Source organism: Hippopotamus amphibius, chromosome 6, assembly GCF_030028045.1.
Source record: "Hippopotamus amphibius kiboko isolate mHipAmp2 chromosome 6, mHipAmp2.hap2, whole genome shotgun sequence".
Taxonomy (NCBI): Eukaryota; Metazoa; Chordata; class Mammalia; order Artiodactyla; family Hippopotamidae; genus Hippopotamus; species Hippopotamus amphibius.
Window position 1 is genome coordinate 109223622 of NC_080191.1, and position 13276 is coordinate 109236897.

Genomic DNA, 13276 nt, shown 5'->3' on the forward strand with positions numbered 1-13276 from the left:
CGCAACCAATTTCACCATCGAGTAAAAGTAAAAACTGGGATTCTTTTTTAAATTAGTCCAAAGTGGCATTTAGGAACTTAGTTGTAGGCTGCTGCACTGACACCATGACAAACCAAAGGGCAGGGTTGGGTCTGGTTTTGTTTCAGTTTTCTTTTCAATATCCAATGCTCATGGATTAAGTTCTGGGAATGTTCCAAATGTAAGGCAGGGATCTGTTTGGATTACACCACGGGCATGCTCCTTGGGTTGGCTGCTGGAGGGTGAGACATGTTTTGCCGGACCCATGCCGACTGCCTAGTAGTCATCAGGGTCAAAAAATTCATCCTCTCCTCCTTGGTATTCCATTCCCTGGAAATCAACTCAGTACCGCAAGATACCTCCAATTCCACCAAACCCTTTCACAAACTGGGATCCTTCTTGTGACTTATCTGTGACAATTTCCAACGTAGCTCCAAATTTTTTTATAGTTGCTAGCAAACCATTCCAGCAGGGGCATGCTCTCAATCAGCTCACGTTCTTGTCCGGTCTCTTTGTCTGTAAAATGAGATTTATCCTTTTCTTGTTCTGGAGTTAGATAGAGAATTTTCTCCTCTTCTGTGCCTTGGCAATGAAGAACATATCTCATTATATCCAGATTTTCATAGACTATTTGAACCTCTATAGCTCCAGTTTCTAAAGCCTTTAGTGTATCTTCAACTCCAAAACAGTACTTGCCCGTGTCACAGCTGATTTCATCAAAGTATCGCCCTATTAATTCCTTCTCTTGAATGAGCTTCACGTTGGAGAGGACTTCAATAGATAACTCAATAGCCTGGTTGAATCCATTTTCACCACCATAAGATATATCAACTAATTTTAATACTTTTGATTGCAACCTCTGATCAAACATATCACACTGACTTAGTTCAGTTTTAAAGTCAGCTGATTCAGCTAAAACGAGACCAGCCACATTCACTTTGTCCCCGGAAATAAATAGCTGCACAGCAGTCTCAGCTACTTTCCGAACATAGTTATGTCGCTTTTCCATTCTTAAACAGGCAAAACGCAAGGCTGACTGACCTCCTCTACCATGCTTCTTTGGGAGATCCACAGTGAATTTGTGCAGGACTCCTCTTGTATTTCCTTGGAGTGTGCCAAAAAGTGCACCACTACCATCTGTTACAATGACGCCAAACTTGCTATCACCTGAAAGTAGTGCTGTAAGAGCCTCTGTATGGAACTTGTTGTCACACAAATACAATGACATATTAATTGGTTTGAAAGGTTCAAAGTCAATGTTGACTTTCTTTTCCTTTCCTTCTTATGTTACAGTTGTACCACAGTAAACAACCAGGCCATTTGGAGGTACTTTGTTATAAAGTTTGAGTCTTTGTTGTACAGATGCAATGGCTCCCAGGATTGAAAGGCGGTTTACTTGTGACTTAATGTGAGATGCAGTTCCAAACTCATCTGCTAACCTTTTTGCCACTCGTGAAATCTGGTCTTTGCGAGGAATGCTCAACGATATCATGCCGCGGGCTGCCTCCAAGCTCTTAATGAGCTTTTTGATCTGCCAGATCTCCACGTTCCTGTCGGCAGCACTGGGGTCGTCCGCCGTCTTCTCGCCTCCTCTGCCCTAAGGACCCAGTCCTGGGCAGCAGTGGCTGCTCCTCCCCAGCAGCGGCTCTGACGTAGGACACCTGCCAATATTTTATAATAACTTTGCATGGTGTGTAACCTATACAAATATTGAATCCAATGTCACACACCTGAAACTAATATTGTAAGTCACCTGTCCTTCAATGAATAAACAAATAAATTTTAAAAAAAGAAGAAAAAATGCAATTGCATAAAATGCTCAATTAAAACCAAAGAAGGCAAGATAAAGAAGGGTAGATAACAAAGAAACAAAGAATAAGTGGAAAAAACAAGAATTTTAACAGAAAACAGTTACAAATAAATATACCAATTTAAAGATGGAGACTGATGGTGTAGACTTAGAGCAAAAAACCCACAAATATACATTGTCTAAAAAAAATCCACTTTAAATATAAAGACAAGTTAAATTAAAAATAGAGAAATGGAAAAAGGTATATCACACTAACACTGATCAAAAGAATTCCAGAGAAACAATACTGTTTCACAAAAAGCAGACTTCAAAAAAAGGAAAATTACAAGTGATAGTCAATTCTGTATGATAAAGAATGATAAAGTCAGTTCTCAAAGAAGACATAGTAATCCCTAATGTGTATGTACTTCACAACAGAGCATAAAATATGTGAAACAAAATCTGATAGAACTACAAGGAGAAAGAATTAAGTCCACTATTACTGTTGAGACTCAATAGATCTCAATCAATAATTGACAGAACCAGCAGACAGAAAGTCAGTAAAAATATAGTTGAACTGAACTGTGCCATCAATCAACTTGACTTAATTGACATTTACAGAATACTTCATCCAACAACAGCAGAATGCATATTCTTCTCAAGTTCACATGGGACATTCATCAAGATAGACCACATTCCAGGCCATAAAACACACTTAAATTTTTTTAAAGAGAAATCATAAAAAATATGCTCTCAACCCACAAAGGAGTTGAATTAGAAATCAGTGATAGATAACTAGAAAATCTCAAAATATTTAGAGACTAAACAACATACTTCTAACTAACACATAAATCAAAGTAGAAATCTCAATTTTTAAAATACTGTTTGAACTAAATGAAAATATAGATACAACTTATCCAAATGTGTGGGACACTGCAAAAGCAGGCCTAGAGGGAAATCAGACAAGAAGAAAGATATCAAATCAATAATCTAAGTTGCTACCATCCAGAGAAATAATAATGATATAAACTTAAAACAAATAGATGAAAAGAAGTAATAAAAAGGAGCACAGACATCAATGGAAGTGAAAACCAGAAAGCAAAAGAGAAAATTAATGATATCAAAAACTTTTTCTTTGAAAACATGAATGAAATGAATAATTTTAGTCAAGCAAACCAAGAAATTAAGAGGAAAGACACAAATCACTAATATCAGAATTGAAAGACAGACCATCATTTCTGACCCCACAAACATTAAAAGGGTAATAAAAGAATATTCTGAACAACTCTATACTCATAAATGCAGTGACTGAACTTCCCTGGTGGTACAGTGGTTAAAAATCTGCCTGCCAATGCAGAGGACACAGGTTTGATCCCTGGTCCGGGAAGATCCCATGTGCCGGGGAGCAATTAAGCCCATGCGCCACAACTACTGAGCCTGCGCTCTAGAGCCTGTGAGCCACAACTACTGAGCCTGCATGCTGCAACTACTGAAGCCTGCACACCTAGAGCCTGTATTCCATAACAAGAAGCCACTGCACTCAGAAGTCTGCACACCACAACAAAGAGTAGCCCCCCGCTCACTGCAACTAGAGAAAGCCTGCACACAGCAGTGAAGACCCAATGCAGCCAAAAATAAATAAATAAATAAATAAATAAATAAATAAATAAATAAATTTATGAAAAAAAAAAATGAGATGACTCAGACAAAATAAATCAATTTCTTAAAAGACACAACCCACTGAAACCCACACAAGTAGATAAAGATAATCTGAGGAGGCCTATATCTGCTAAAGAAATTGAATTAATTATTAATAACCTTCCAAAAATAGAAAGCACCAGGCCCACATGATTTCTCAGGTGAATTCTATCAAACATTTAAAGAAGAAATTATGCCAATTCTCTACAATCTCTCTCCAAAATAGAAACAAAATAAATACTTCCTAACTCATTCCATGAGGTCATCATTACCCTAAAGCAAAATCAGATAAAGACATTATGAGAAATAAAAATTATACCAATATCCCTCATGAACACAGATGTAAAAATATTAGCAAATCAAATTCAACAGTGTATAAAAAGAATTAAACACCACAATCAGGTGACAGTTGTCCAAGGTGTGCAAGGCTGATTCAACATTTGAAAATGAATTAACATAATTCATTGTGTCAACAGGCTGAAAAAGAAAAATTACGTAATCATACCAATAGATGCAGAAAAAGCATTTGACAAAACCCAATACCGATTCATGGTTAAAAACTATCAGTAAACTTGGAATAAAAGGGAGCCTCTTCAATTTGGTAAAGAATATCTACAAAAACCTACAGCTAAACTTAATGGTGAAATTAAATGCTTTTCTACCAAGATCAGGAATAAAGCAATATGTTGCTTTTCAACATCATTTGGAAGTTCTAGCTAATAAAATAAGAAAAAGAAATAAAATATATATAGATTGGGAAGAAATACATAAAGCTATCTCTGTTCTTTGATGATCATTTATGTATAATACCTGAAAAAAACAGGCAAAATTCCTGTTTTTCAAGATACAAGATTAATATACAAAATTTAATGACTTTTTCATATATCAGCAATAAACTAGTTGAATTCAAAAAGCACAATATTACATTCCACCTCCAAGAATGAAATACTTAGGTCTAAATCTAAAAAAATATATACAAGATCTATCTGAGGAAAACTATAAAACTCTGATGAATGAAATCAAAGAACTAAAAAAAATAAAGATATAATTCATGTTCACGGGTAGGAAGATTCAATATTGCCAAGATGTCAGTTCCTCACAACTCGATCTATAGATTCAATGCAATTCCAATCAAAATCCCAGCAAGTTATTTGGTGGATATTAACAATCTGATTCTAAAGTTTATACGGAGAGGCAAAAGACCCAGAATAGCCAACAGAATACTGAAATACAACATTGGAGAATGAACATTACCCAACTTTAAGACTTACTATAAAGCTGTAGTAATCAAGACAGTGTTGTATTGTTAAAAGAACAGACAGATTGATGGACCAGAACAGTGAGTCCAGAAATAGACCCAGATAAATACAGTCAGCTGATCTTTGACAAAGAAGCAAAAACAATACACTAGAGAATGGACAGTCTTTTCAACAAATGATGCTGGAAAAACTAGATATCCACATGCAAAAAAAAAAATGAATCTAGGCAAAGATTTTACAACTTTCACAAAATATTGAGTCAAAATGGACCATAGACTTAAATGTAAAAAGTAAAACTTAAAACTTCTAGAAAGCACAGGAAAAAATCTAAGTGACTTTGGGTCTGACAATGACTTTTTAGATACAACACCAAAGCATAATCTGTGAATAGAAATATTAATAAGTTGGATTTCATTAGCATTAAAAACTTTTGCTCTGTGAAAAACACTGTTAAACGGTGGCATCAGTTTGATGATGGGTGATGACTTAGAGGGCTGGGATACAGTGAGAGTAGGAGGGATGCGTGGGACGGAGGGGGTATGGGGATATATGTATAAATATAGCTGATTCATTTTGTTTTACAGTAAAAACTGGCACAACAGTATAAAGCAATTATATTCCAATAAAGAGCTTAAAAAAAAAAGAAAAACACTGTTAAAATAATGAAAAGACAAGTCATAGCTTGGGAAAAAATATTTTCAAAATACATGTCTTGTAAGGACTTATATCCAAAATGTAAAGAACTCTTAAAACTCAACCCTTTATTCTGTTAACATGGCGTATTTTATTTGAATATACATCTCTCCAAAAATGATACATGATACATGAATGACTCACAAACATATGAAAAATTCTCATGATTAGTTATTAGGGAAATAGAAATTAAAACTACTACAGTAAGTCATTCCTTCACACCCACTATAAGGACCATAATCAAAGGCTAACAAGTCTTAGCAAGGCAGTGGAGTAACTGGAACCCTCATACAATTGCTGATGCAAAGTAAAATTGTACAGTCCAAAAGGAGAGTAGTCTGGAAATTTCCTTAATAGTTAAACCAAACATTTATCATATGATCTAGGAATTCCACCTAGGTATCTACCCAGGAGAAATGGAGATATATGTCTACATAAACATTTATATTCAATGCTCACAGACACATTATTTAGAATAGCCTACAATTGGAAATGTTCTGAATATCCATGAACTAGAAAATGGTTAAACACAACGTGATACATCCATACAGTGGATACTATTCAGCAATGACAAAGTTCTGATACATGCTACAACATGGATATGTTGCATGCTAAGTGAAAAATTCAAAAAACTCAGACACGAAAGACTACATATGTTATATCCAGAAAAAAGGCAAATCAAAAGCAAATTAATCATTACCTGGGGCCAGGAGTAGAATAAGCATTAAAAGCTGGGGGACTTCCCTGGTGGCACAGTGGTTAAGAATCTGCCTGCCAATGCAGGGGACACGGATTGGATCCCTGATCCGGGAAGATCCCCCATGCCATGAAGCAACTAAGCCCATGGGCCACAACTACCGAGCCTGTACTCTAGAGCCCGCGGGCCACAACTACTGAGCCTGCATGCCACAACTACTGAAGCCTATGTGCCTAGAGCCTGTGCTCTGCAACAAGAGGAGCTACTGCAATGAGAAGCCCATGCACCACAATGAAGAGTAGCCTCTGCCCACTGCAACTAGAGAAAGCTCATGCGCAGCAACAAAGACTCAACACAGCCAAAATAAAAAAATAAATAAAAATTAAAGAGAATTAAAAGCTGGATTGTTTGCACAATTCAACTCTATAAACTTACTAAGAAATATTGAATCGTACACTTAAAATGGGTGAATTTTATGTTACATAAATTACACTTCAATAAGACTTTTACAGAATAAGGATACAAATTATAATAATTTGTGACCTGCTAGAGCACTGACTCATCACATACACACAGAAAATGTATCCACATTCATCCAACTCTTGCTTTCTTTCTTCCAAATATAGATAGTATGTTCTACCCCCTCGTTTATGATAATCTCCCCACCTCTACCTATGACACACCTCCTTCCACCCTATTTGAGATTTCTCACTTCATTTCTTTGCCTGATTTTCTTACATCTTTAACTGCTCTCTATCCGCACTGGACCCAGAGATTATTATACTGAGTGAAATAAGTCAGAAAGAGAAAGACAAATACCATATGATATCACTTATATGTGGAACCTAAAAAAAGGAAATGAATGAATTTATTTACAAAACAGAAATAGATTCACTGACCATTCATCTTTGATTACACTTTTCTATACTTACAGCTCAATTATTAGAGTTCTATCCCTGGTCACTTTCATGCTAATTTTATAGTCTTTTTAGCTAATTCCATTCACCCTTGTTTCTAACAACCATCTTGTGGTGGACTGATTTCATTAAGAGTCCCAGTTCTTCACCCCTCCCTATGTTTGCACCCTTGTCCTGTATCACTGTAATATCCTACCACTCTGACTCTGGGCCTGGCTATGCAACTTGCCCATGGGATGTCAGCACATGTGATGGGCATGGAAGCTTGAAAGCATTTATATGAATGGACTTGCAAATTCTTGCACCTCTCCCATTGCCCTGAGAATAAGCACATAGCAGCCATTAGAGAAGGAGAACATGGAGTACAGAACTAACGCTCCCTAGTTGTCTCAGCCAAAAGCATTCTAAAGCAGCAATCAAAGAATGAGGCAACCTAGACAAGTTTCATAGTGTAAATTAAATACACGTTCATAATTGTTTGCCACTGAAGTTTTGGTGTTATTGGTTACACAGAATCATCATGGCAATGGGTAACTGACATACACCTCCATGGGAAACAGGCAAATCTGTGATTGTTTATAGTCTCTGAGCCTCACACTGGTAAACAGCTCTAGCCAAATGTCCCACAAGCATCTGAAATCAACACAAATCAAACTGAGTTCATACTCTTTTCCATCTAATAGGACTAATTCTACTTTAGGTTTTGACACTACTATCCAATCCAGTCAACCAACCTAGAACCCAGGAATCACCCACGCTTTGCTTCCTCTTCCTGATCCGCCATCTCTAATCGTGCAACATGTGGTCCAGGGACGAGCAGTTAGCAGCTGCAGAGAAAGGTGTGCTGTGTGTGTGTGTGTGTGTGTGCGTGCGCACACACGCACTCCTCTGTGTGTGTGTGTGTGTGTGTGTGTGTGTGTCCTGGCATTAGCTGGAGTTTGCCTTTCACCTCTAAAAGCTAAAAAATATGTTGTCTTTCCCATACTTACTTGAGTGAAGGATAATTTGAGATAAAAAGTACTGCAAAGGAATACAATTTTTACGAACATTCCTCCCACACATTAGCTACAGAGTTGAAGGAGATAAATTTTCTTAGCCCTAATGCTTGTTTCTATAAATTAGAAAATAAAAGAAAAATTGACAAATTTCATGATGCTTTGTTTTCAAAGACTGAAGTTTGGGAGGAATTCTCTGATGTTTTTAAAAATCTTTTTTTACCCTTGGATACACTTGGAAAAAATTAATTTTGAAAAAGATGAAAGAAACAGCTACCAGCATTGCATAAGGCTGAAGGTGACAAGGACAAAATAATGTGTTTTTCAAACAATATAACACCTGTATAGGAAAGCAATAAGGCAGGGCAAAGTGAATTAAAATGTGCTAAACCCTCATTTGAAAATGTTCAAAGAATGACAGCTGAAGAATTGAAAGCCTTCTCATGGAACCCAGTGGAAAGTATCAACAGTCCAGAAAATGATAGAAGACAAGTAAGAGGAAAAACTATTTGCAAAGCTGGGGCTTAAAAAAAAAAAAAAAGCTTACCAAATCCTTCTAGAAGAAAAAATATTGAATGATCATTTTCTAAAAAGGCAAATTCATCTAATTAAAGCTTTGAGATAAATGAAGACATAGCATGAAGGCTATTAGGATACATCTTTCAGCACAGTCTTCATGAGACAATGATTTGGTTTAATAAACCATATGTTTTATTGGAGTTCTTGTTTCTTAAAGAAACTTCTAAGCAAACTCTTAGAAATAGTGCCTTAAAAAAAAAAAGGAATGCGTTAAGAAGATCTCATGGCATAGGCGTTGGAATTGAGCATACCTGGCTTTGAAGCCTGTGTCCACCAGTTACTAACTATTTGACTTTGTCTTAATCTTCCTGAGCTTTGGTTCTCTACCTTTTAAAACGAATTTGGAAACATTCTTAGTGTTGTTGTGAGTATAAAATCAGGTAAAGTGTGTGCAGCATTTACCACAGTGCCTGGAACAAAACTTAATAAATGCTAACTACTACTACTAGTTTTTACTTTTATTTACATCATTATTATTCAAATTCCCCCGAATAACATAAGATCCCTTGTGATATGTAGCAGACATCTTTTATGTGTGGTCACCTGTTATTTGAACTCCCTCTCCAAACTGTGATAGTACCTGCACTCCAAATCCTGCCTTCTTTATTTGGGTATCCAAAATACTACATTTCCCAAGACTCCTTCTAGTTATAGTGCAGACAAGCAGCTACTTTCCACCAACCAGATGTGAGACGAAGATTCAGAAGTGAGCTACATGAAAGGAAAACTGAGAGCAAGACACACATTTTGATGATACAGAATACAATTTTGAAATCAGAAAGAGCCAAATTTCTGGCACTGACAGCCACCAAAGGATAGTTCCCAATTCCTGGCAGACACGGCGTGTGGGGCAGAGGTGGCAGCTCCCTGTCTCGGGGCTGTTGGTTTGGAAGCTATTCCTGGATGCTTATGTCATGGCGTGATTAGAGAGCTGGAGAAACAGACTACTGTCTAACTGATATCTGTTAATAGTCTCTCTTGGGTTAAACTAGCTAGAGTGGATGCTGTTGTCGGTCACAAAGAATCCCATGGAAATTCCAACTTGGAACTAATTTTATACAAAATTCTATCTATTTGGCATCTATGGATGGCAGGGAGGAAATCTCAGTAGGTGACCATTTGCATGAAGACCCTATTCTAAGAAAGAATACAGCCTCAGGGAATAAAGTTAATCCAGATTCACAGGTATGATACAAAATAAACTCCTCAACGGTACAGGAAATGAAAATCTACGAATGAAGGCAAAGTGCAGAATGCCAGTCATTCGGAGGCTCTCCCAGCCCAGCCTCTGCTTACATGCATGAGTCCTAGCAGAGAAGCTTTGAGAAAATACTGAAATGCCCTTGCACAAATTCTATTTAAGATATTGAGGACGAAAGGCCATACAGCTCTGTGGTCTGTATGACAGAGGTCAGGACTACTGGAAAAGGAGGCACTTTTTCACATTCAGAGATTTCTCAGGAAAAAAGCAGCTAGAGCAGATTTAAAGGCAGGTGAGAACAGGCTCCTCATGGACCAGCAGAGGAAGAGACAAGGATATCGCGTTGATGGTTAAGCATCATCATGAGATGGTGTTGTAGAGTCTCAACTGCTGCTTCACAACCTGTGTGGCTGCAGGCACCAGAGCACATTCTAAAAATTATTTTTTCCAGGGGACCCAAGCAGGATTAAAAAATGGATGCCTCACTGTAGTCAGCAGAATTGCTCATAAGCACACATCTTTTGAGAAACAAGTCTGAGTGGTGGGACAGGGAAAAATAGGTAGAATCACTTAAATCTTGTTAGATTTCCATTCTCTTACCTTTGCACGGCTCAATTTTGTTCTTTGGCTGGTGGGTCACGAGGAAACATGCGCTGTATTTGGGGAGTTTGTTTTAATCAAGCTCTTTAGAGCAAACAGTGAGAGAGGGTCACATGGCTCTCAGAAATGGAGTCTGTTGCAGTTTAGTAGAGGGTATTGTCTCCTCTTTCACACAGTCACTCTGGGTTCCACGCTGGGAGGTACAGAGGTTCCATGAAGGACTGAAATAACAGCTCAGAGTCTGCTGGAATCCATCAGGAGGTATAGGGGCCTGCCTGCTCTTTTCCAACCTCACATTTACACATCCCAGTGGAAGACTTATACCGGCTTGATTCATTTCCAACATGTAAGACCATTACGGAACAGAGTTTGAACGAAGTCAGTTCAGAGGTACTTGGTCTGACCACATGACCCATCTTTGGCTTAGTGTCTAACCTTTTTCTAATCAGTATTGGCCAGGGCAGCTGTATTCATTTTCAACCAATGTGGCATAAGTGACAGCAACTTATACAAGAAAGAACAGATTAGGAACACAAAGCAGTAAGGATACGGCAGCACTTGGAACTGCACTGACTCCTTCATGGTCTCCAAGTGCAACACTCATCTGGGAGAATTTAAAATTCTGGGACAGCAGCCATCTGTTCTGTGGACTAATTCCTGCTTTTTGACATTTTTCCAATGTACATTTTTCCATGTCCCTGCTGAAATCTTGTGTTCTCCCCACCCACTGGTATAAACATACATCACGAGAGGTCCTTTCTTTTAAGAATGTACCAATGATCTGAAATATTTTAAAGCAGAAATCTCCAGCTTCCACAGAACATTAATCCCACATATTTTATTCTCAAAAAGGGATCCCTATTCGACTAACCCCCAACATGAAATGCTGAGGGCTAAAGAGATTGACCCTCCGTCTAGAAAAAGAGGAGGCCGTAACCTAATGTGGCTGATTACTGAAGTGTGAGATGACTTCTGAAGACCTAAGCCTGGGATTGCAATGTGAGAAGAGAATCATTATTCTGGGAGAGAGGGCAGGAAAAAAGAGCATCAGCTTTCTTGTGGGAACAAAATTCTAAACACTGCAGTACACTGTGCCAACTCCTGCAAAGAAACTTCGAAATTTTGGCTGAAACATACCACTGAGATGCTGAGTAAGTTGCTAGTAGCTAAGAGAGAAAAGAACAGGAGGCCGATCAGAACATTTTTGCCTGTCACCTGTATGTTCTGGACAGGCAAAGCGCCATAGCTAGGTTGACATACTTAGGGAGACTTCATCAGATGATGACATGAGTCAGTCTTCTCAAGACTCAGAGAAAGCCTATTTATTAGGGCAAGGTTAGTTGTTAAAACACAAAAAAATATAATGAATCAAAACAACACTTGTTATTAATTTCTTGCTAACAATAAGTCCAAAATGAGAAGGATTGTAATAGGCGGAAGCTGAAATGCATCCAAAAATCCAGGTGAGAATCCCCAAGTTCCAGCCTCTTGGGGCTATTTCACTGTACTGACTTTGCCCTGCAAAGCCACTGAAGCCTGAGCAAATTCTTGCCAAAGCATGAAGTGGTTAGTCTTGCCATTGTTATTTTATTTTGATTACAACCACAATATTCTGACATATAGCAATAGTTTTTTTAAATAATAATCCAGTAAGAGCACTCAATCTCAAAAGAGGTCAAGAGTTACTCTGCATCAGGGATGATAATCCAAATATTTCACATTTGGTCCAACATGGGCACGGAATGCCATACAGATGCCAAATAATTAGAAAGGAGGCTAGCCACAGTCCTGAACCATTCATACAAGATGATAGCAACCTGCTCTGTGTTCATGCCAGGGGAGCAAAGAAAATCTCCCAGGTAGCTGTGACCTCAGGCTACAGGAGCACATCTGGAATCTGAGGATGGTTTCTAAGCTAAGGTGGGGAACACGTCATACTAGCCAGGCTCAACTGTAAGCACTGTGCAGCTCCTCTAGGTCAAAAGCTCTTTCATTTTTTTTTTCAGATTCCATATGTATGAGTTAGCATACGGTATATGTTTTTCTCTTTCTGGCTTACTTCACTCTGTATGACAGACTCTAGGTCCATCCAGCTCACTACAAATAACTCAATTTCATTCCTTCTTATGGCTGAATAATATCTGATGAACCTAGTGACAGGGCAAGAATAAAGATGCAGATGTAGAGAACAGACTTGAGGACACGGGGTCGGGGGCAAAGGGGAAGCTAGGATGAAGTGAGAGAGTAGCACTGACATATATACACTACCAACTGTAAAATAGATAGCTAGTGGGAAGCTGCTGCATAACAGAGGGAGATCAACTCAATGAAAGGTGATGACTTAGAGAGGTGTGATAGGGAGGGTGGAAAGGAGTCGCGGGAGGGAAGGGATATGGGCATATATGTGTAAATACAGCTGATTCACTTTATTGTACAGCAAAGCCTGGCACAACAGCGTAAAGCAATTATACTCCAATAAAGAGCTTAAAAAAACTGATAAAGGAAAAAAAAGAAAAAAAGAAAAGCTCTTCCAGCCCCCAGCTCCTGAAGGGCTTGAATGGGACTGTCAGTGGATCTGGGAGCTCCCTATTCAAGGAATATGTACCTAGTCTTCAAGAACCTCTGTGGAGTTTAGCATCTTGATAGGGAAGAAAAGGGAGTTTATTCTATGTAGCAGAAGTTCATAAACATGATTGGGGTCAGGACTGACTTACTCCATACCCGGGATACAGGAAAATAAACTCCCACACAGGCCCACCTTGTTTAGCAGATGGAAATCAGGACCACAGGAAGCCAAGACTGGAAAAGTATCTGAGCACACCAGTGAAAT

General features: G+C 38.2%; 1 pseudogene; it reads right to left on the minus strand.

The window, feature by feature from the left end:
* Nucleotides 1–294: 294 nt before the first annotated feature.
* Nucleotides 295–1525, minus strand: LOC130855618 (eukaryotic peptide chain release factor subunit 1-like; annotated as a pseudogene).
* Nucleotides 1526–13276: the final 11751 nt, after the last annotated feature.